This window comes from Canis lupus, chromosome 15 (assembly GCF_011100685.1).
Source record: "Canis lupus familiaris isolate Mischka breed German Shepherd chromosome 15, alternate assembly UU_Cfam_GSD_1.0, whole genome shotgun sequence".
NCBI classification, from domain to species: domain Eukaryota; kingdom Metazoa; phylum Chordata; class Mammalia; order Carnivora; family Canidae; genus Canis; species Canis lupus.
This window is the reverse complement of record NC_049236.1, coordinates 31,314,703-31,336,932: the sequence shown is the minus strand read 5'-3', so window position 1 is coordinate 31,336,932 and position 22,230 is coordinate 31,314,703. Positions and strand designations below refer to the sequence as shown.

The 22,230-nt window shown below is 39.0% G+C and overlaps 1 long non-coding RNA gene across 2 annotated transcripts; it reads right to left on the bottom strand.

Annotated features, from left to right (window-relative positions):
* Positions 1-992: 992 nt before the first annotated feature.
* LOC119869286 lies at positions 993-19,314 on the bottom strand. Of its 2 annotated transcripts, none has more exons than XR_005369954.1 (3): positions 19,135-19,314; positions 16,731-16,862; positions 993-1,119 (listed from the first exon to the last, which is right to left on the bottom strand). It is a non-coding gene; the product is annotated as an uncharacterized LOC119869286 (long non-coding RNA). The 2 variants fall into 2 exon arrangements; XR_005369953.1 differs by lacking the exon at positions 993-1,119 and adding an exon at positions 4,367-4,521.
* Positions 19,315-22,230: the final 2,916 nt, after the last annotated feature.

Genomic DNA, 22,230 nt, shown 5'->3' with positions numbered 1-22,230 from the left:
TTTTCTTCTTTCAGTCTCTTTCCAGCACCCACAAAGGACAAAGCTTAACATCCTTCCAGCTGGCAAAGAAAAATGACACGAGAGACCATCTCTATTGTTGTAGGCAATGAAGGGTGAGCAGGCAATGAAGGGTGAGTCTGGAACCATGGGGTGTGACTTGATAAATGGCACATGCCACACTTTATCTCAGCCCAGAAAGCCCCTCTCTTATGGTCTAGTTCGATGTTGCCTCCTCCCGAAAGCCCTTTCCTGCCCCACATCCTGAGCCCAAGCAGAATTAAACAGTTCTGTGGAATGTTGTCCATATCATTATAGAAAATATCCTTTTGTATAGTAATTCATTGTTACACTTCTCTTATGCCATTTATTTCTTTCTGTGATATCTTCGAGGAAAGGAGCCATGAATTATGCATGTTGGCGTCACGGCCCCTAAAACAAGACCTGAAATCAGGGCAAGCACTCAATTTCAGAGTACAAAAGAAAGTAGAGAAACTAGAAATTGCCAGACAGTCAAAATGCTTTGAGTTGCTATCAAGTCTTTTGAGTGAGGTGGGAACAGAGATTTCACATACATTTGTCTTTTACCACCTGAGGCCTTGCGACATCAAGTAACTTATCAAGCGTTATATAACCAGTCATTGGCCTAGTTGACATGTATGACCTCAATTCCAGTGCTTTCTCCACCCTTTCATCCTGATTACCACTTGGAAATGTAAGTCACACATTATTTTGCATTTAAATTTTTACCTTTCCGTAATTGGTAGTTTAAGTTGCCAGGTTTCTATCAATAACTTACTCATCTTCCTGGTACTCAAACATCAGATCAGTGAAACAGGAGAACATGTAGATCATCAGTTTTTTCCTTTGTTTGTAATTTCCTTCCTCACTTTTTCATCTGTCTTCATTAAAGAGTTAGAGTAACAGAAACACATTAACTCTAGCTTATTGAAGGAGATAAAGTAGGGACCCACCAGGCACTGGAAATGGAATCTGGGAAATTACAGAGAATCAGGGCAGTCAGGTCCGTCTCTTCTCTTCTTTGTTTCTTTTTCTTTCCATCTTGCCTCTTACATATTCTTCTCTCTTCTCTCTACACCTAGACCAGCCTTCCCTACCTCTCTGTGAACAGAGGAAAATGATATAGTCACCTTAAACACTAAGTTAACAGGTCCAGCATCAGCCACTAGCCACCAGGAAGTTTCAAGTCTCAACTACAAATCTCCGGAAGGGAGATTTGACTATCTTAGAACAGGATATCAATTCAAATCCAATCAGCTATGGTTAGTGGGCTAGAGACTTGTCTTGTTTTGTTTTCCCCTCCTCTAATGAGCATCTCAACCTAACAGAATAGAGAGGAACTCAGTTTAACAGAAGGAGGCTATAACGGAAGTCAGAAACTTCATTGTTCACTACATTCTACGACTAGAAATCCTGTATAGCTTTCAGGCCCAGTTTAAAGGTTCCCCCTTTGGCCAAACTTGCCTGGCTCTATAAAGCAAAATTAATTATTCCTCCTAGATGTTGTGCCTCTGTCATACAACTTGCTTCATTCTGCCAATTATTACACATCTTTGCTTACACATCTGTCTTTTCCAACCATGTGATTCATTTCTGTGTCCCCCATAACACTTTGAACAATACCATTAGGTGTGTGGCGTAGTATGCATGGCACACTAAAGGACTTAATAAGGAAAATCATCTTTCTTACTTTGCCTTAATTTTCTTGGGCCTCTGAACATCTGTGATTACTTCAACAATTATTTGTTGAGCCCATACTATGTTCTAGGACTGTGGAAGACACAATATGCACAGTGATGAAAGAAACAGACTGCGATTATAAGGCTCTCTCTCTCTCTCCTGTAGAGTTTAAACAGTCAAGCAAGTAAGCAACTTTAAAACATAAAGTTTTAAATTATGATTCATGCTATCAAGAAAACATAGGGTATCCTGTCAGTATAATGAGGGAAACTAATTCAGGCTGGATGGTCAGAGGAGCCCTCCTTGGATAGGTGGTCTCTCATGTGTACTGTTGGAGGTGACCAGAAACCTGCCAGGTGAATAGTGGTGGTGACGGAGAATGTGGAGGAAAACAGAGAAATGTTGCCATTAAAAGGACAATATGTGTGAGGACCCCAAGGTAGGAAGGAATTTGGTGTGTCCTAAGAGTGACAAAAAGTCAGTATGCCTACAAGGTGATCAACAATAAGAAAAAGGAGCACAGTTTGGCTGCAGAAGTATGCCAAATCCTGCTTATGCAGGACAGAGCTTGGTCTTTGATCCAGAGAGAAATGAGTGTCCCTGGAGTGCTTTAAACAGGGCAGTGCCATGGTTCAAATTTGAATTTGCTCTTGAGAAGGCACTCTAAATTCATTCTGGAAGATGGATTAGAAACGGGAGACTACCATTATGGAAGTGGAATGTAAGGAGTTCTACAGAGAGGTGGCCCGTACACTGGGAAGACCTCAGGGGTCTCTTCACAGAGAAGAGACCTTTCTCTATTCACACTGCTGAATTTCATATTCTATCTTCGTGGTCTGGACAATGACTCTGCAACTTCCTTTCTATTTCCCGGTAGGCTGACCCTTGGATTCCTCTTCTTGACGTTCATGTCTCTCTCCCCTCTTCTCCTAAGCCAGTCCTCCATCCTCTTAAATGACAGCTCCCATATTCCTGTAGGCTTTGGAATTTCAACCTCAATTTAGTCAAAAACTCTTACTGATTCACATACTTTTGTGAATTGTGACTGATCTCAAGCATGACTGGTCATTGGCACCATTTAAGAAACTCTTTCAGAATACTGATTTCTTAGCTCTCCTTCTAGAATTTCCCAATCAGCAGGCCCCTGAATAAAACTGATGATCATCCGTGTTTGAGAAACTTTGTTAGTAGACTATTAGCAAATTCATGTCATAATAATTTGGTTCTAAACAATTTCCAACATATCTTCCGTTTCCAGAGGCCATGTAAAAGGAGCAGTGCGGATTCAGCTGACTCAGCTTTAGAAATCACAATCCAGGGGCACCTGCCTGGCTCAGTCAGTAAAGCTTATGACTTGATCTCAGAGTCATGATGAGTTCAAGCCCTAACTTGGGCATGGAGCCTAATTGAAAAAAAAAAAAAAATCTAGTAGAATTCACAATCCAATCTTTATCATGATTTTTCCAAGGCTGGCAACATCCTTTCCCATGTGACGACTGCTTACCAGTTATATACTTGCCCTCAAAGAAAGAGATCTTTTCTTCCTAAAAATCACATTGTGGATTTTTCTAGATCCTGCAGCTACCTATTAGTAACAATTTGATACCAACTGCATATAATCCCAGCAGTAGCAATAAGCATTTTGATGCTGTGTCATAGTAGGAGAAACTTTGCCCGATTTCTTATTAGTTACTTATAAGTTTAAGATATCAGGTCATGTAAGACAAATGAAGGCTATGAGCTTATGTGATATGCCTACAGGCAAAAAACAAGAGCAAATTCAAAAACTCTGAGCTCCTAAATTTCCAGTCTTCTGTTTCTCGCCCAGAGCCATACTACCTCCCACACTGCACATGTTGTAAACTTTATGTAGCCCATCTGTTAAGAAGTTTGTTTTCCAAATTTTCAGGGGCTTGGCACTTCTGGACTGAGTACCAGAACTAAATGTGACACAGATTTTTACCTTTTTACTAATTCTGAATTACAAGGGCACTGGTGTTGGAAAGGGTCCAGGGAACAGAGGAAGCAACCTTTATACACAGAAGCAGAACAGTAAGAGTTAAACAGCATGGCTTGGGCAAACACACACTTCACACCCGCCATGAGAGCAGTAACAATGCTAAGGATATATCGAGTTTTCAGGTTCGATTGTGGGCTGAATGTGGGCACAGCTTGGCATTTGAAATTAGGCAGATTCAGACCATGATGTTTTCTCACAGTTAATGCAGAGACCATAGATAATAATTATGTTGCTGAGCCTACAGAGAATCTTTACGACTGATCCTCTATTAAACTGGCAAAACAAGAGGATAATGTCTCCAGCACTAACAAGTTGGCAGGGAAGTAGCTGGCAACTCCTCCCACTAATGTTCCATCTGTGCGAACCTTCAGTATGATCCAGGAGATTGTTTCCCCACACAGGTTGTGCCTGCAGTATAATCAAGAGAGAGCGAGACCGAGCAGAGACATCTTTATTGTTTCTGAAAGTCACTGCCATTGGAGGGTGAGCGGTGCATGGGATTGAGCACTAATGCCCTTATGCCATTCTAAGGAGAGGTCCCCATGCGGTGATGTCGACAGGAAAATAACCATTTCTATGTGCTGACTTGTCCAAGGGACATAGAAGTCACAGAACAAGAAGAACAGTTTCTACCAGGATTCATTTCAGAAAAGCCTTTTGTTTCTTTTCTTGGAAGCTGGGAAAACTTCTTTTGTTTAAAAATATCTTTTCTGTTGATTGCTAACACAGTCCATGATACTTTCCCAGCCTTGACTCTCCTCCAGCATCCTGGGTCGGCTGGCTCAGATTTTGCTCCAAAAGCACTAGGGGTGGGGAGGAAGAAAGGCTTGTGAATGCAAAGGGAGTGCACAAACCAGCTGAGACAAATCCTGAGCGAGATGTCTATCATTTTACACTTCCAATGCCACCCAGGAGGTATTGTCTGGATATCCCAGGCGGAAGTGACATTGGCCTCCTCTGAACTCTAACGCATGCATTTGATAATGAAATATAACTGCCTGGTTTGGGAAATACTGGACTTCAAGTCTTATTTTTCCATTCATATGACCCACAGCGCCTAGAATAGGGCCTAACTTAACGGACTTTGTGTCATGACTAAGTAAATGTACTCTAAGCCATCCTTATTGAAGGATAGACAGGGAAGCCTTCTGAGGCTACTCACCAAGGAAACATATCCCCAGCACCTCACCTCATCCCTCATGGTAGGCACGCTACAGAATAACAGGTGATAACACCATTAACACTGAAAATACTTTGATGCTTTTGTGCACCGGCTGGCTCTGAGCACTTTATAGGTCTAACCCATTTCATTCTCACAAGAGGAAGTAGCTAGTGTTATTATTCCCATTTTACAGATGAGAAGATTAAGGCCCAAAAGGGTCTAACTTCTTTAGGATCTTACAACTAGTATACAGGGACTTTGTGATGTGAACTTGTATGATCTAACTCGAAGCCTGAGTTGCTTTCTTTTTTAAAGATTTTATTTATTGGGGAAAAAAAAGATTTTATTTACTGGGGTGCCTGGGTGGCTCAGTCGGTTAAGCATCTCCCTTTGGCTCAGGTCATGATCCCAGCCCCATGTTGGGCTCCCTGTTCAGGGGGGAGTCTGCTTCTCCCTCTGCCCTACTCATGCTCTCTCCCACTCTCCCTCAAATACATAAAAAAAAAATTTTTTTAAGATTTTATTTATATATTTATTTGAGAGAAAGAGGAGAGTACAAGTGGGGAAGGCTAGAGGGAGAGGAAGAAGGAGGGAAAGAATCTCCAGCAGACTCTCTGCTGAGCTTAGAGCCCAACATGATGCTCCAGGTGGGGTTCCATCCCACAACCCTGAGACCATGACCTGAGGTGAAAAAGAGTCCAAAGTTCAACTGAATGAGCCACCCAAGCACCCCTCAAAGCCCAAGTTCTTAAGCATGACACATAACTGCTTCTGGATGGTAGTCCTCAGTGTTGACAAGGGGCACAAATACTGTAACTGCAGTATCTTTAAGACCTTGTGGTGTATGATGCCATAGAGGCAGCAAAGGTTTTAATTATCTACTCTCCTTCATGGCATTCACATTGAACACATATTAGGGATTTGAAGAAGCCCAGGCAGTTACTTCTTCCTTCTCTCTTCTCTTCATTAATTCATACGCATACTCCTACTCTACATTTGTTCACTCCCTTCCTCCTCCTCCAAACAAGGCAGAAGCAAAGACATATGAAATATTAATGCTGCAAGAGACATTAGCAAAGATCCACACAATTCTTTCCTGTGTGGAAGGTTCTATCATTACCTGATTCACCCAGCAACACAGTTCAACATTTACCCAAACATGGTCTCACTGGAGTGTTTCCTTACCCGTGGGTGACCTGGGTCCCTCTCAGGGCTTTGTTTATAACTACATCGTAGTGATTATCATTTTAGAAGAGTGTCATTTATTTGCATTTAGAGCTCCCCTTCGGGCAGTAAATTTCTTGAGAACAAAAACCAGGTCTTATTTATCTAATATCCCTGGTTCTGTGTGTTATACTGGACACTTGAAGAGGATGTTCTGAATGAATTAACGAATCCAATGCAAAGCCTTCATTTTATAGCAGAGGAAGCTGCAGTGGAGGTGGAAATGTAAAGTGACTGCTCATGATCACATACCTAGGCTTTGGAAAAGCTGACCTCAAGTCGGCTGCACTTTCCATTACAGATGCCAAGTTGTCCTCCCTAGCCTAAATCAAACCTGACCTCCTTAATACCTTAATACCTTAATGCCTTTGCAACTTATAATGCTTATTATCTGTAACACCCACTTAACTCTTATGTTACTGCTCTCTATTTAACATAGGTGTGCTTGTGTATATTTTATTTCTTCCTAGATTATACTTATTTTAAAGTTAGGAATGCACTTATCTTTGCTTTTGCTTTCACAGTGCCTTGACTGAATGTTTGAGCTTGGAACAGTGAGGGCTTGGTCGTCGTATCCACTCTAACCACTTCCACTGTGAGCCGTGATACTTGAAATATATTGACCTATACTTCCTCTTTCTTAAACAATTCTTAATTTTAGCTCTGTATAAACTTGAGTAAGTTTCTTGTCTTCTCTGTCTTCTGTTTCCTCATATGCAAAATAAAAAAAGAATATTCTCTACCTTTGGGAACTGTTACAAGGATTAGTAAGATAATTATATAAAATATTTAACAAAATCTCTCATATTTCACAAGCGCTCAATAAATGGAGATTATTGGTACCCCCCTCTAGGCTTTCATGGATGACCAGTTTCTCTTTTAATTAACATATGTCTTTAGATGTGTCAAATTAAACCTCAGTCCTATTGATCATGGAATTCATTGTTCATATTTCTAGTCTGCTACCTTATGTGTAGATTTAATCATTTAAATCTTGGAGGCTCTTGTTATTTATAGCCCAGATTTCACAAGGCTCATCTACTTGTTGTCAGCAAAAAAAGTCACATTAATAATAATAATTTACAATTCCTAGTTTCTGTCCACATCCACTAATGAAAGATCTCCAGCTCCCAAGAGAGCTCCTTCCCATACTCCTAACCACACATACTCCTGAGAGTCCCTAGGGTTAGTCTCACATGGGCTGAGTCAGTATTTCAGATGTAATGAAGGTTTTTCTTCTCTGTCTCCTCTTTTTATGTCTCCTTACTTATTGGCATGGCTTGCCCTCTCTCTGTCAGTAATAAATTCAGTCCCAGTGGCAAGATCAAAGAGGACGCTCCACCATGTCCTCCATTTCCCTCCCTCAAAAGCCCACGTGCTTATTGGACCTGAGGAGGCAGAGAGTAGGGTCCGTGGCCTCACAACCCCTGCTTAGATTCAGCCAGAACATCCCACGGACTTATTTGTATTATTTTTAAGTCGTTGGGTCCCACAGCAATGTAGTTCCTATATAGCTATGAATTCTTCTCAAACCATTCCTCATTCTGTGGTCCATATTTCTGGTAATGACCCCAGGCTTAAAAATCTCCTAGTAGTCTCATGTTCTCTTTTTTGTTTCTTACAATCAGTTCTATTTTATCTCCATGATCTCTCATTTCTGTCTTCTTCTTTCTCAAATTTCACAACTGACAACCAAAATGAGTTCCTAATACTCTTACTTGGATTGCTGAAGAGTATTCTCAATTTATCTTTTTGCTTCTCCCCTTATCTTCCATCTACATAACTGTGTTCTGATCTACAAAGTTTGAACACTGGACTAAATCTTGCAGATCTTATTTTTTATGATTTTGTTTATTTATTCATGAGAGACGCAGAGAGAGAAGCAGAGACATAGGCAGAGGGAGAAGCAGGCTCCCCACGGGGAGCCCAATGCGGGACTCGGTCCCAGGACCCTGGGTTCATGACCTGAGCCAAAGGCAAACACTCAACCACTGAGCCACCCAGGAGCTCCTAAATCTTGCAGATCTAAATGCCATTGAATCCATGAAAATCTAGTTGAACTGGCCAGACATTTGCCTACCAATTTACATCACTGTTCCCTTCCATTTTAGGTAAATCTGATGAACTAGGTCATTTTTTTTTTCTAGTTCAGGTTGAAAACAAGTTGTTGGAAGCCAAGCTATATACTTCTTTTTGAAAAACAGAAGTAAATGTCCTAGATTTCAGATGTAGAAGTTGCAGAGCTATACACCAAAGAGGCTGCTATAAGACTGCTTTTATCTTAAATAGAAAAAAGTTAAGTCTGAGAAATAGTTGGAATTATTGATAGCCAGTTATGGGTAGATGCCCTAGTATAGGAGCAAAAGTAATATTCATGTCATACTTCCCTAAAGTATAAGCCCCATGAGAGCAGGGTGGTATCTGCCTTGTGTCCTTGTGCTTAGACATAGGACTAAATACATAGTTGACACCAGATAATTATTTATTGAATAGATAAATGAATGGATGTCTTTCCAATCACAATTTCAATACTGTCTATTACTTATAAATGGAAAGCTTCTTGAAAGCAGATGCCCCTGCTTATTTCCCTGTGCCCAATAGGGCTCTGTATAGTACTCTGTACAGGTGAGACATTCAAAAAGATTGAAGTCCTCAATTATTTTTAATTTATAAGTGCATTCATGTATATCACCAAAGGGAGTAATATTCTTAGCATGGCAATGTACAATAGAATCTAGAAATGGAATAAGAAACCATAGAAGTAGCTGGAAAGCCTCTAAGGCAAAGACTTCTCAATAAATTCCTTCACAACCTGCCTAGAAAATTGGAAAATATATGAGTCACTCAAGGGAGAAGGAAACAATCCTTCTACATAGGAATTCCCATTAAAAGGCGAGGGAGTGATAACTCCTTCCAAGTTTTGTCCACACCATCTTTAAACTCTTTACCATTCCATTATTAGACTTTGGAACAATGACAACAAAATGTAGCTCTTTCTTCTCTCAAATAGAATACAAAGATTAGTGATGAAAAGATATTTGCTGCAAGAGTTAGAATCAGATGACAAGACACTCACTGAGTACTTTGGGAAAGCTCATATATATTTCAAAACTCAAATGTCACATCTACCAAATGGGTGATGATGCCAGCCCTGTCTTTCAAACACCATTGTTCAGGGAATAAAATAAGATAATGTATGTTAAAGTGTTTTTTAAAATATGAAGTGAGATACACGTTAGGTATTATTACTGTTGCTATTGCTTTTGTTATTGTTTTACGCCTTGAGAACCCTGGTTTGAATGATGAAGTTATCTGAATATTCAATAATCACCTAAACATACATCGTTAAGGTATAGCTTCTCAATATGGTTACAGTCGATGCTATAAAAATAAAATTCCCTAAATAAATGTTCAGTGTGGGATGCACTACATCCACATAATTCCAGATACAAATTCAAAAGCATCTCAAGGGAGCAAAGGTAGTTAAAACTATTTTGATGAAGCAAGGAAAAAATATCAAAGACAATTGGTTTTCACAGATGGAAAAAAAATAGAAAGAAATGAGTTGCACATCAAGGATACTGGATAGCCCCAACTATATTTAATAGAAAAAAATGATAACCTTATACTCCCTTGATTATCCTAAAAATATTAAAAATAAATATAATGTGATACTCTGAAAAAAATCTCAAATCTTCTACCCCAAGACTAATCTCTTAGTCCATCCACTTTCTTCTATCAGCCATTCTTGCTTCATCTTTTTGAGTGTTTCTTCCTCTGTCCTTTTATGTTTGGTGGTTTCACAGTTTCACAGAGAGTTCGAAGTTTTATTGCCTTCTATTTCTTGCTTTAAAAAATTTTTCTTTTTTCATGCTGGTTATCTTTGTATCAACTTTTTTTTCCATTTTCTCTTACTACCAATCATTTTTAATTAGCACTGCTTTTGATCTTGCTTTTATTTTTCTCCATCTTATTTGCATGAGTGTTCTGGTGTGTCTGCCTTATATTGATGTTTCCCCTGCTGTTTTCCCTCCTCTCTTTCCCAATCCTACACAGCTGTCTTCCTTTCTCCTCTTATTATTTTTTAATCATGGGTGGGTGGCCTTAAAAATGTTACAGGAACAATTTGTCACTAGGATATCTGGGGGTGGGGGCGGGGAAGCCACAGCAAACATTTATTCTGATGAGTATGCTCCTGGGAGTATGTGGGGGCAGATGGTTGTCTCAGATCACTAGGTGGCAGTAATCCAGATCTGATTCTAATCAGATGGCCGTGCCCCTCCCCCTCCCCCTTAATCTTTATGTCCTATAAATTTTTTTTTTACTCAAAAATTCATTCGGTGGTGCTTGTCTTCCCTCTGTGGCAACAATCTAGCCCTTTAAAAGGAGAAAGGATGAAAATAGTTTCCTCATGATGCAGAAGATTTCTATCCCCTCCCCCATCCCCTATCCAAAAGCTCTGGTTGTACACAATCTCAGCAGAAAACATAGTGATCCTAAGGACCAATAAAAATAATATAAAGGAAAAGAATTCCTTCAGTCTTCCGCAGCATCTACTTCTGAAATCTAGGACGTGTCATATCAGTCTCAAAAAATAACATAACTTAACACTAAAGGATTTATGCCTGCTGATTTTGAGCTTGAACTGGAGAGGAAATGGTTTGGTGTATCTGCTTTTCGTGCATGAAAAAAAATAAATTTAAAGGAATACATATATTTATATGTGTGTGTGTGTGTATTAAATGCATAAAATTCCAAATACCAGTCCAAATATCCAGTTTGTGAAATAGAATGTATTGATGAGCTTTTCATATAAACATGCCTTTCAGGATCTCCAAATATTAGTAGATAATTTGAATAATCCATAGTGCATTTGTATGTAGTGACACTTGCTACTTTTTGCCTACCCTATGCCCTCTCCTTTGGAGTCCTGACCCTAATCCACCATTTATTAGCTTGGAGACTTTGCAAACATTATGAAGCCTCACTGTACCTAAGTTTTCCCCATTTGTAAAATGGGAATATTAATGGTAAATAACTCATGGAGTTATTGTAACATTTAAATGAGCTAATATGTGTAAAACATTTAGAGCAACATCTGGCATATACTGATTTCTCAATGATATTTATTATTTGTTCAAGATTTCCTTAGACCACCTACTATTTTTAAGCATTAGCTTAGGGAATGAAGATTAAATGGGAACAGTTCCCTCATTATTTATAAATATAGATGCAGATAAGTAATCAGATAATTACAGTGCAGTATGGTAAATGTGATAGGGAAGGAAGGGCAAAGAATTTTATAAGATGAAATAGGATCAATTGACGCGCTATTAGAGTATGGGAAGGAGAGAAGGAGATCTTTACAGGGAAAGTTATATCTCAGTTGAAACCCCAGGATGAAAATGTTAGACTGAATGAACGGGGAGGAGAGAAGGTTGGAAAGTGTTTCTGGAAAAGGAATAAGCATACACTCTTTCTGCAGGTATGACTAAGGAGGTAACACTAGCTTTATTCAAGAATTAGGCCATTATTTCTTAATGCCCACAGGTATCCGTGAATAATTCATTCAGATTCTCTATAAAGCTGAAGCAAAGGAATCATTTTAAGGGCCAAGAAGAAGCTATTATAGACTGACCTACTGAAGTGTGGCTGTGAAATAATGAAACAGATTTTTAAACAAAATGGGCATGAATCTTTTCTCAGATAATATGCTTATCTCCTGCCTATAAAATGCTACTAAATTTGAATAAGGAATGTGTTTATGAATTATATCTTCCAGGAGTGGTGATGGGTTTATACTGAGTCATCAGTGATTCTCTCTTTCTGGCCAATTGTGTAAATTTGCAAATCAGCTTGATGTGGGCTGGGAGAAGGGCACAATCTGGAACAGTCACAATATAAAGCCACTGAACACCAGAGCAGTAAAAGCCTGGACTGAGCATTTTGATTGTTTGTTTGTTTGTTTGTTTGTTTTTAATAATCAACCGACCTCGGGCTTTATTCACTGGAGTGAGATCACCAAGGGTGGGAGTTGGAGCCCTATAAAGATGCAGTCTTGATCTTCCAAATGGAACATCTTATAGTATGCAAAACCTGAGCTAGCCTTGCCCTTTTTTCTTAAGCAAACAGCAGAAATATGAAACAATGGGTTTATCTGATGAGAAAGTAAGTCAGAAAATCATCTACAAATCCTTGCAGGAAATATCTGTTTCAGCAAGGCAGAGAACTGTGGACACTTTATGTGATGAAATATGTAAGTGAAGCCCTGTGGGTCTGTGTATGGATGCAAAGTGATTAAATTGAGTACTTACTGTAATTGCTTTCTACCATTTAGTCAAGTAGTGATTAAAATGGCAGCCATGTGGGCAGCAAAAGGGTCAAGTGTATTTCTAGCTCTTGGTACGTCCTTCCAGTCTTCAACTCCTCTTTTTATGCTCCTCTTCATATATATCTCCCTTTCTTTAAGCTATCAGACTTAAAAGTACAAGAATTCCTCTCTCTCTCTCTCTCTCTCTCTCTCTCTCAGCATCAGGACCCAGTTTTAGGAATTCAGTATAGTCAGGAACCCTATATAACTCTTCCCTGACCTAGAGCAATGAAAAACTTCAGGTAAGTAGGGGTGGGTTCAGATGAAATTGAGATCAATATTGCCCCAAGCCCTGCCTGCCAGCCAGTATATAGTTCCCACAAAGCACTTCATATCTTAAAGGTTAGCTATCAGCAGCCACTTAAGAATTTTCCCTATAAAAAGTCACCAATGAACTGTTCCCCTCCTTAAGGAGAGCGTCCTTTCTCAGTGATCTTTATTCAGTAATTACTCCCACACTTCCCCTTCTTCCTCCTGTTTGGATTATGAAAAACCCTTTCACCTCTTCTGAGCAATTTGTGCCACCTGGTTTTTCAGGAATTTTCTAGAATAGAGAGCAAGTAATTAATGATGCTACCTTTTTGTTTTTAAAGATTTCTCATCATATGTTAAGAAATCACAAGCCTCTAGATAGGTAGCACAGATGCTGTCTTTCATTTCATGAACATGATCATAATATCTCTACTTCAAAAAGAAACTTGTCAACAACAATCATTATTCCCTTTTTCTTTTTAACTTCCAACTGCTTACAATACCACACACTTTTAGTGTAACATCCCATAAAGCTCATATGGCATTAAATATTCAATAATGCCCACCAAGAACATACTTATACATATAACATATGATCCTATTCATTTTTCCACCCTTATCCATTCTATCATTATTATTTAATTATATCTTACTATTTAAAATAAATCCATTCAACTATTTCTGGTCTTCTTCCCACTTGGGTTACTGACTTCAAGGTACATGAGCGTGGCTCCTTTTCCAACAGGGTTCCACTCAGCTTTTTTTTTTTTTCTTTTTTTTCCTTTTCCTCCAGACCTGTTCTTGATCCCCTGCCCCCTTTTTTCCTATCTTCCTTGGCTAACTGGAGAGTCCCATCAATGATTTCCCTTCTTCTTTTGCATCTGCTCAGTCCAGTCCCTTACTTAGTAGCTAACATCACTTTAGCATTTTCCTATCCACTGCAGCATCACACAAAAAGCCTTTGAAAAGTTTGTCCACTTTGGAAAGGAATCAAAGGAAGCTCCAAACCAGTAGAGTACATTATAGGAAAACTAAATATATATCAAGGAAGGACATCATCTTATGATGTAATCGAAACATTTCTAAAACATCAGATCCTGGAGTTGAGACATGCTAATTCAAAGATAAATGGCTAAGGATAATGCGCATTTGCTGTGTATCTGTGTGTGTATGTGTGTGTGTGTTGCTATATATTAGGCACTAAATGCTACACCTAATACGTTGGAAGAATGTCTCAATAGTAGACAATCCACTGTCTACAACTTACTTCTCTCCCTAGGAAAATCAAAATCCAACCCCAAGCAATCTGCTGCCCTGCAGAAGTTCTCCTCCAAAGGAGCCTTGAACTTAGATTTTTGATCTTTTTGTCTTCCTCTAGGTTTTCAGAAACAGTGCATTTTGTGATCATGATTTTTACCTTGATCCCCGTTCATCATGCCATTTAAGAAATGAGGCTTTTAGTATGACTAGTTGAGTAGTAAATATAGCATTGTAGTGAATTGCAGTTTGTCCTAATGAGAACATAAACCTGCCCTATAACATCAACCCAAGAAAGGACCAAGACAATGAAAATGGGCACCAAGTCACCCCAGTCTCTGAAGGAAAGGTGTCATTGTAGTTATTGAAAATTATACCACACTCCCTTAATATTTTCAGTATTATCAGATAAATTATTTAAAAACAGTGCAGTTTCTTTCCCAGATCCTAAATGAATGGAAATAAAAATTATCTTAAGTTCCAAACCACCAAAGTCCATTTCAAGTAGTAACTTTAGGACAGATATAATTCTTCAAATGGTCTCCATATTTCCTGGTAGAAAATGGTACATAAGAAGAGTACCCAAGCATCAGAGAGGGCTTCCAGGAAGTCAACAGTGTTTGAGAGAGACCTAAACTGGGCAGTTATTCTGGGATTGAATTTTAAGAGCCATTCCGGTCAACTTTCTTTTTGCCTGGCCTCTTCCTTGTCCTCTCAATCAGTCCCAAGGATTCTAAGACCTGACCAAGCAGTTCCAGTCAGAGCTAGCTCACCCTTTGGCTATGAGAGGAGAAGCTAGCTTTGCCCTATGGCATTTGCCTGGCAGCAGGGTTTCCAAGAATAGCTATTTTCTGTGGTTTTCTCAATCCCCACTCCCTAGGGAAACCAGGGAGTGTAAACTTTTTTTGGTCCTAAGGTTCGAGCATCAGCAAAATGTTTGCCTTGAGTTTTAGCCAGCATCTCATTTCACCCAAATGAATTCCCAAATCTCAACTTACATAAACTAAAATGCCCACCAGAAAGATCAGTAAATTTCTATTCTGTAACACTAATGGAAACAGAAATAATTAAAGAAGGCTAAGTGACCTTCAAAAAGAGTATTCTAATTGAATGGCAGGTAGGGCAAGTTAAAACTTAATCCCAATGCCTCAGTCTCGGATTAAAGTACTATTCTGAGTCAAAATTGATGTTAATTGCTAGAGAAGGGAGCTTTTTCAATACACTTCTTTGACTGACCTACGGAGAAATTGGAGAAGGAAAGCAGAGTATCTCTAAAAATTCATTTGTAATGGAAAATGAAAAGCAGGGCAGAGAACCAAGCAAAAAATTCATAGTGTCATTCAACCCCCCAACACATAAATATCTTTTTGAGGGAATTGTTTTTGCCACTTAAGTCAAAATTAGAATTACAAATGGGACACTTATGGATGTCTCCATAAACTTGGAGTGCAAATAAGCCATGTATCTCTAGTTCTTAATTTACCAATCTAAACTTTCACCTGTCACGTTGGCAAGAAGCTCACTGGAGAGCCATCAGAGTGTAATAAGAAAAAGCACAGATTCTGAAGCAAATTTTCCTGGTTTGGGAAAGCATAGAAAGATTATGATATTTCTCCAATATCATACAATTACAGTTGAGATAGGATGATAGGTTACCATACTCAAGTAGTCAGGACGGGGGGGTCTGATTGATTTCCTTCTGTTCACCCTTCTTTGCCACATAGTTCAGCTAGGACAAGTAGCCCCATACGCTGGACAGGTGAGGCTACTGGCAAATAATCCTGTCAGTCTGACAGATAAGATGAACTCCTCCGGACGCAGGTCCCTAAACAGGCCACCATGGATGCCCTGGGAAAATGACTCCTCTCCCTCCCAGGCTACCCCTTTGATAGATGTGGTATATTTCATTTCCTGTGGTTCCTGTAACAAATTACTACAGATTTGGTGGCCTAAAACAACTGAATCTTATTCTCTCAGTTCTGGGGCCAGAAATCTAAAGCCAAGGTGTCTGTTGGCAAGACCATGCTCCCTCCATAGTTCTAAGGGAGAATCCGTTCCTTGCTTTTTCCAGCTGGTGGCTCCAGCACTTTTGCTTATGGCAACTTCACTCCAATATCTGCCTTTGTGATCACATCACCTGTTCCCCACACCCTCTGAGTGTGTGTGTGTGTGTGTGTGTGTGTGAGAGAGAGAGAGAGAGAGAGAGAGAGAGAGAGAGAAATCTCTGTCTGCCTTAGAAGAACACATGTGATAGTATTTATGGCCAACATAGGTGATGCAGGGGGAATCTCTCTATCTCAAGATTCCCTTAAGATTTAGAAGTCAAAATATCACTATTTATTTACTTTCCCAACAATAGACCTACCTGCCTATTTTTCTAATTGTAGACACAGTACTTACATCCTAGGGAAAATCTAGGGCATCCTGTACTTCTGTCTTAGGAAAATGGGAAGATCTTCTAGTGCCTCAAAAATTATTAACCCATCTGAGGACATCCAAGGTGGCTTTCCAGCTGTTTTCTCACTAAACCAAAGTAAGTTCAAACCAACCCAAACTAAATCAACCAAACAAACAAAAAAACAGTTTTGTCCTTGCAATGCCAAAACAGATAAATTCCATCTGTAATGGCAAGCATTGTGAAAACCAGACAATGAACTAAGGAGATTGTTCCTCCTTTCACTCTAAGATGTTTTAAGGTAATTATCCTTTTGCTCTCCACTGTAATCTACAGAAGTTTAGTCCCCTACCTTCATGGCCAGTATTCTTCCTTCGAGGCTTGTCCATTCGGTTTATCATATGGTTGGTATGCACAGTTGTTGAAGATGCAGACTCAGGCGCCAGAAGGCTGGAGTTCAAAGGCCCAGTCAGCCTTTTCTTAGCTGTGTAGTCATGGACAAGTTAGTTACTAAATTTTCCCCCAATACCTGTTTCTGATCCCTAAAATAAAAAATCTGCTCATTGTCTCTTATGAAGACTAAATAAATTAAGTGCTTAGAAGCTTGCCTGCCACATATTGAGCACACAATAGATATTCATTATGACAGTCTTCTTGCTCTTCCATAATCTTTCTATGTAGATAATTCTCATTCATTCATCCCCCTGAGTCACTGAAGGCTTTGACACATGGTTCCCAGGCTGCCTTTCTACTTCAAGGATGGGATCACAACAGAAACTTTGGCACCCTCGTTGGTGACTCATTTCCAACCTCTTAAAATCTCCAGGATTGACCTTACCTTGAAACTAATAAGGCTGAAGCTTCAGGGTCCCCCCTTTATTTGCATATGCCCTGTCCAAGGCCCTGGGAGTTACTTTGTCATTTGTATTCTTTTTTAAAGATCTTCCCCTGTGGTGTAAGCTCCAGGCCCTACAAGACCATCTCTGCTCTTTTCCAGTGATTTTCTGCACCTCAACCATATTCTCCAGTGGTCGCTCTGGAAATTGGAAGCAGCTTAGCCTACCCCTGCATTGATATCACCTTACCCTGACCACAACACCCCACTTCTTCTAGTTTTCTCTCCACGCTTCCAAAAAATATCCATTCTTGATTCCATAATCATTTTGATCTCTGTAAGTTAACTTTTCTTAGAAATTACAGAAATTATGTGATTCTGTATTTTTAACCCACTTAAGTAATTTAATTTAAATACTCAATTATTTAAAACTCAATTATTATCATATGTGCAATAAGATATTTTGGTCATGAAAAGAGTCCTTATGCTCAAAAAATTGGGAAACCTTGCACTGGACTTACTAGTTAAGTCAACATACAAACCAAACAGTTGTTTTGAATTATGGATTATCAATTTCCAATGTTCTTCTTTATACAGCAGGAATTTTCCTTGCCACATTGATGTAGTCACAGTGTAATGATGTTCAAAGGCCTCTCCATCCACAAAAACATACCCAGTGCCACACATCACAAGGAGCTTTGCTTCAGGAATTTAAAGAGGTAACATGTTTTTATCCATATTCTTGTCTTAGGTCCAAACCTAATAATATTTCAGTATCCTAACCCTCAAATCTCGAAATTCAAATGCTAATAAAGGAAATCAAGTTGACCAATATTTAATGAGCATGAAAGATTTGCCTGGGTTTCTTTGATTGTTCTAATATAATGTAATAATGAGGGGGCAGTACACTATTTAATACACCAGCATTCACAGTGTGAGATTTTAATTCCTGACCTGCCAGTCACTAGCTGTGGAGCCACAGTCAAATTAACCAACCATTTCTTACTTCAGCGTCCTCATTTGTAAAGTAAGGCTATTATAGTGTCTATGTAATGGGAATGATTGGGGGATTAAATAAGTTAAAATGTGGAATAGTGACTAATAGGCAACAGTACGTGCATATTAGCTATTATACGTCACCCTCATTTCATATAAGGAAGCCATTTATTGGAATATAGAAATATTTCTAATCATAATGAAATTTTGTGTAGGTTTGTTTTATGATATTTTTTTATTGTGGATTTTACCTTCAATGTAGACTGACTTTCTCCTGAAATAAAAAGAAAATTATATGAGGGAGGGGAAACTTATGATCTTGATGTCTAAACTTTAGTAATATAACTGAAGGAATAGATTTCCTGATGAATTGTCAGGGATATAAGCCAGAAACTCCAAAGACCAAGGATACATCCAACATTGTATCTTGCCTCGGAAGAGTATTTTTTTAGATATTGAGGATAGCACAGTGATAATAATTAGCATAAAAATATTAATAAAATTTATACTCTCCTGAGTTTATAATCTAGTAAGAGATAGAGGTAACTAAACATCTTTATAGCACCGTGAAAAGTGAGATGATTGAATGTATAGGGTTTTGGAGCATTTAAGCTTAAAACTTCTTTTAATTACAAGAGCAAAGTTACCCACATTGAACAGTCTGGCCACTTGCTCTCATGATTATCTTGTTTTAGACTCTTTGTTTACTAATGAATTTACCTTTCTGCTGTCACTACCTGAGGCCACACAAATGTGTTCTGTTCTATTCCCTTGATGAAGTTTTAGTGTCAAAAAAGGTTAATAAACTGGTTAATTTGCTCCTTTAAGGAAATTAAATACAGAATAATTCAAAATTACTCAAAATAGGTTCATAACTCAGAGTCGCCATAGCCAGGCCATCATTAAACCGACTTGTCCTCCTTACCAAATCAGTGTCCAGGAAAAGAAGAAATCCCAGCAGAGGTTAATGTAAATTTAGATCAGATATACAGCAACTTCTGCCCCCAAGATAGGGCTTTCCTTTCAGTCAAAGCTCAGTGCCTTGCATTTTGCAACCAAAAAGAGAACGCCGGAGAACTACAGTTAGGCGTTTGAAAGCTGCTGAGAAAGTGGTAGTGTGTCATGTGAGTCATTCCACTGTGGTGTGCCGAGCAATTTGCAGACATTTCTCAAGGTGCTAAAGGATATGGAAATCATTCTCCCACCCACTAGGTGTGGATGCAATACCTGCATAGCTGATGCATCACTGGGTGCGACTAGGTTATAGTACAGCATAAGCAAAGTCCCAGCAGTGCAATTGCTTGGGATGAACCAAATTCAACCCCACTTAGGCATCCCAGTATGCAATAGTGGCTCTCTCTACTTCCCAAGGGCAGAAATCAAAGAGACCAGTAGAATGCAAGGTTGTGGGTGGGGATGTGGAGGATGGAACTTCCTCCCCTTTATATTCAAGGGTGGGGGGGGTGGTCTGGAGGAGAAATGTATGTGAAATGAATTATACATCTCAACCTCCTTCACTCTTATCTGGAGTGAATAGACTGCTTTGTCATACAGCTGCCTAAGGCTAATCCTCCACACTCCCACAGGCTTCTCAGTCTACTGCCTGAGTACCTTTGAAGCCAGGATTTAAAACCCTAAAAATAGAAGCAGGATTACTGGTTGCAGCCTGCTGAAGAAGTGGGAACAATGTACAGAGGCATGAGGAAGGATGAGTGAGGAGAGGAGAATGCCTACTTTAAAGAGAAATGGTAAACTCCAATCTAACACATCTTTCAAGAAATCTGATGTATCTTTTCCTGGTGGTCAGGGTTTTTGTGGATTTTCACAATTAGAAATTACATCCAACTTGAGTCCTTATAAAATATCCTATTCTCTTCTACCAATTGAAATTCATCTTTTCTATAATCTCTGCAGCACTGTTAAGGCTGGTTTAAGATACCATCCACCAATTCTGCTGGCTCATCTTGCCTGGGTTTTCTGGTTGATAGCCCTAGTCTGTCTACACTTCTGTGATTGCCCCATAGATAGGGGTAATCACTGCCCTAGAGACAGAGCCTGGCAAGATGCCACCTGCTGGTTGAATAGGCCAGCGTTATATATACTTCTTATAAATCCAGGCTTCTTGGTTAACGTAGAGTAAAGGCTAATAAATATATTTTAATAATTATTTATGATACTAAATTTGCAACCAACAGTGAATGAGACTCTTGTGGGTGACTGAAGTCTCAGGGCTATTCACAAATGTTTCCTTCTACACTTCTATCAGTTACTATCAGAAGAGCACCGCCTCATCCTGATGAACTCAAGTGTGGCCATGTGATTTTCCTTCAGCCAATGAAAGGATATTATGAATGTCATTTCCAAGCAGAGGCTTGAAGAGACATTGTGCACGTCAACACATGCTCTTTTGCTGCTCCCACAGTAAATGGCAATGTTCCAGAGGAGAGGCTGAATCACTAAGAAAGGACAACAACAATGTGGGAACAGTGACCACAGTGAACTCTCAGCGGGTAGAAGTAAACCTTTGTTTTAAGGGAGTGATATTTGAGGGTTGTTTGTTACTGCGGTGCAACCTATCCTGGCCCAACTAATACAAAGCATACAATGCTCCTGGGTGCACTAAGGTGAATATCATGGTCTTCCACTCCTAAATACGTCTTTTAAAAAGCCTTATTTTCATTGAAAGTCTTCAAAGTAATTTTATACATCTTAAAAGCAGTCAAGGGAAATGAAAGTTAAGTCTAAACCTAATGAAATCCTGGCAAAGTAAAAAGAGAACTCAAATCCCCAGCTGTCCTCTAGCTTCTGTTGTACGAATATTTTCATAAGAGAAAGGTTTTGCAGACAAAATTAAGGACATGCCTCCCTCCAGTTCCTCACCAGGGCAAAAGTAAATTCATTACCATCAAGTGTTGGAAAATAGTTTATTTTTAGTTCACCAATAGTAGCCTAAAGAATATTATTTGCTTTTGAAAATAGGAAAGGTAAATACAAGAGCTCTTCAGCTCTGCCTTAATGAGACTATGCAACACACAGCCCATGCTCCAAAGCATTCTAATATAGCAATATTTTATTAATATATAACAACTTTTCTTTTAATCCCAGTGGGACTATTACTATCATCATTTCCCTTGTCATCAATTGAAATATTTTTATCGCTTTGCAGTTTTTTTCTTGGGCCTATTTTATTTTAAAATTAATCATATTGCAATTTCCTTCTCAAAGTTTGAATAAAGTAAAACAAAATGTCATCTGTTCATTTGCCACAGATGCATTAGAACTTGAGATTGATAAGCAGCAAATGTGTCTCTTTCTCCAGAAACAAAAAATTAATTTCAAAAGCCTTTTAAAAGTCATATGACTTAATTCCAGAGCATTTGGACTTCATTTACTTTAGTAAGTTAAGAATAATAACAACTCTAACTAATCAAGGTCCCCTAGCAATAGGGCCAAGAATGATCTTCTATATTACCTTCAGCATAGCATTACTTTCTACCTGTTGCTTAGGGTAGAGATTCTCTTAAAGATACACAGAGAAAGTTAAAGACTGGAGATTCCTTAATGACATGGACTAGAGCCAACTATTTTGTAATAGTAACAACAAAATTGTAGTCTGTGTTACTCTATATGTCTCCTACACACCAGTTACCTAGGATCTGTGGAACATATTAACCAAATACTTTCACAAAACGAAGATTTTCCTATTTTTGGACCCAAAGGCAGCTTACAAGATTTTCTACTTATTTTTCTCCAGTTAAGATTGCCACCAAAAACCAAAACAAAACAAAACAAAAAAAGCAACCACAATTCTTCGCAACTTTGTCCCACATTTTTCAAATATTTATCATCTCTTATGTGATAGACATTGTACTAATCCTCAAGCTTGGATGAGGAGTGCCTGGGTGGCCCAGTAGGTTGAGCATCTGACTCTTGTTTTTGGCTCAGATCATTACTTTGGGGTCATGGGATCAAGCCCTACATCAGGCTCTGCACTCAGTGAGGAGTCTGCTTAGGACTCTCT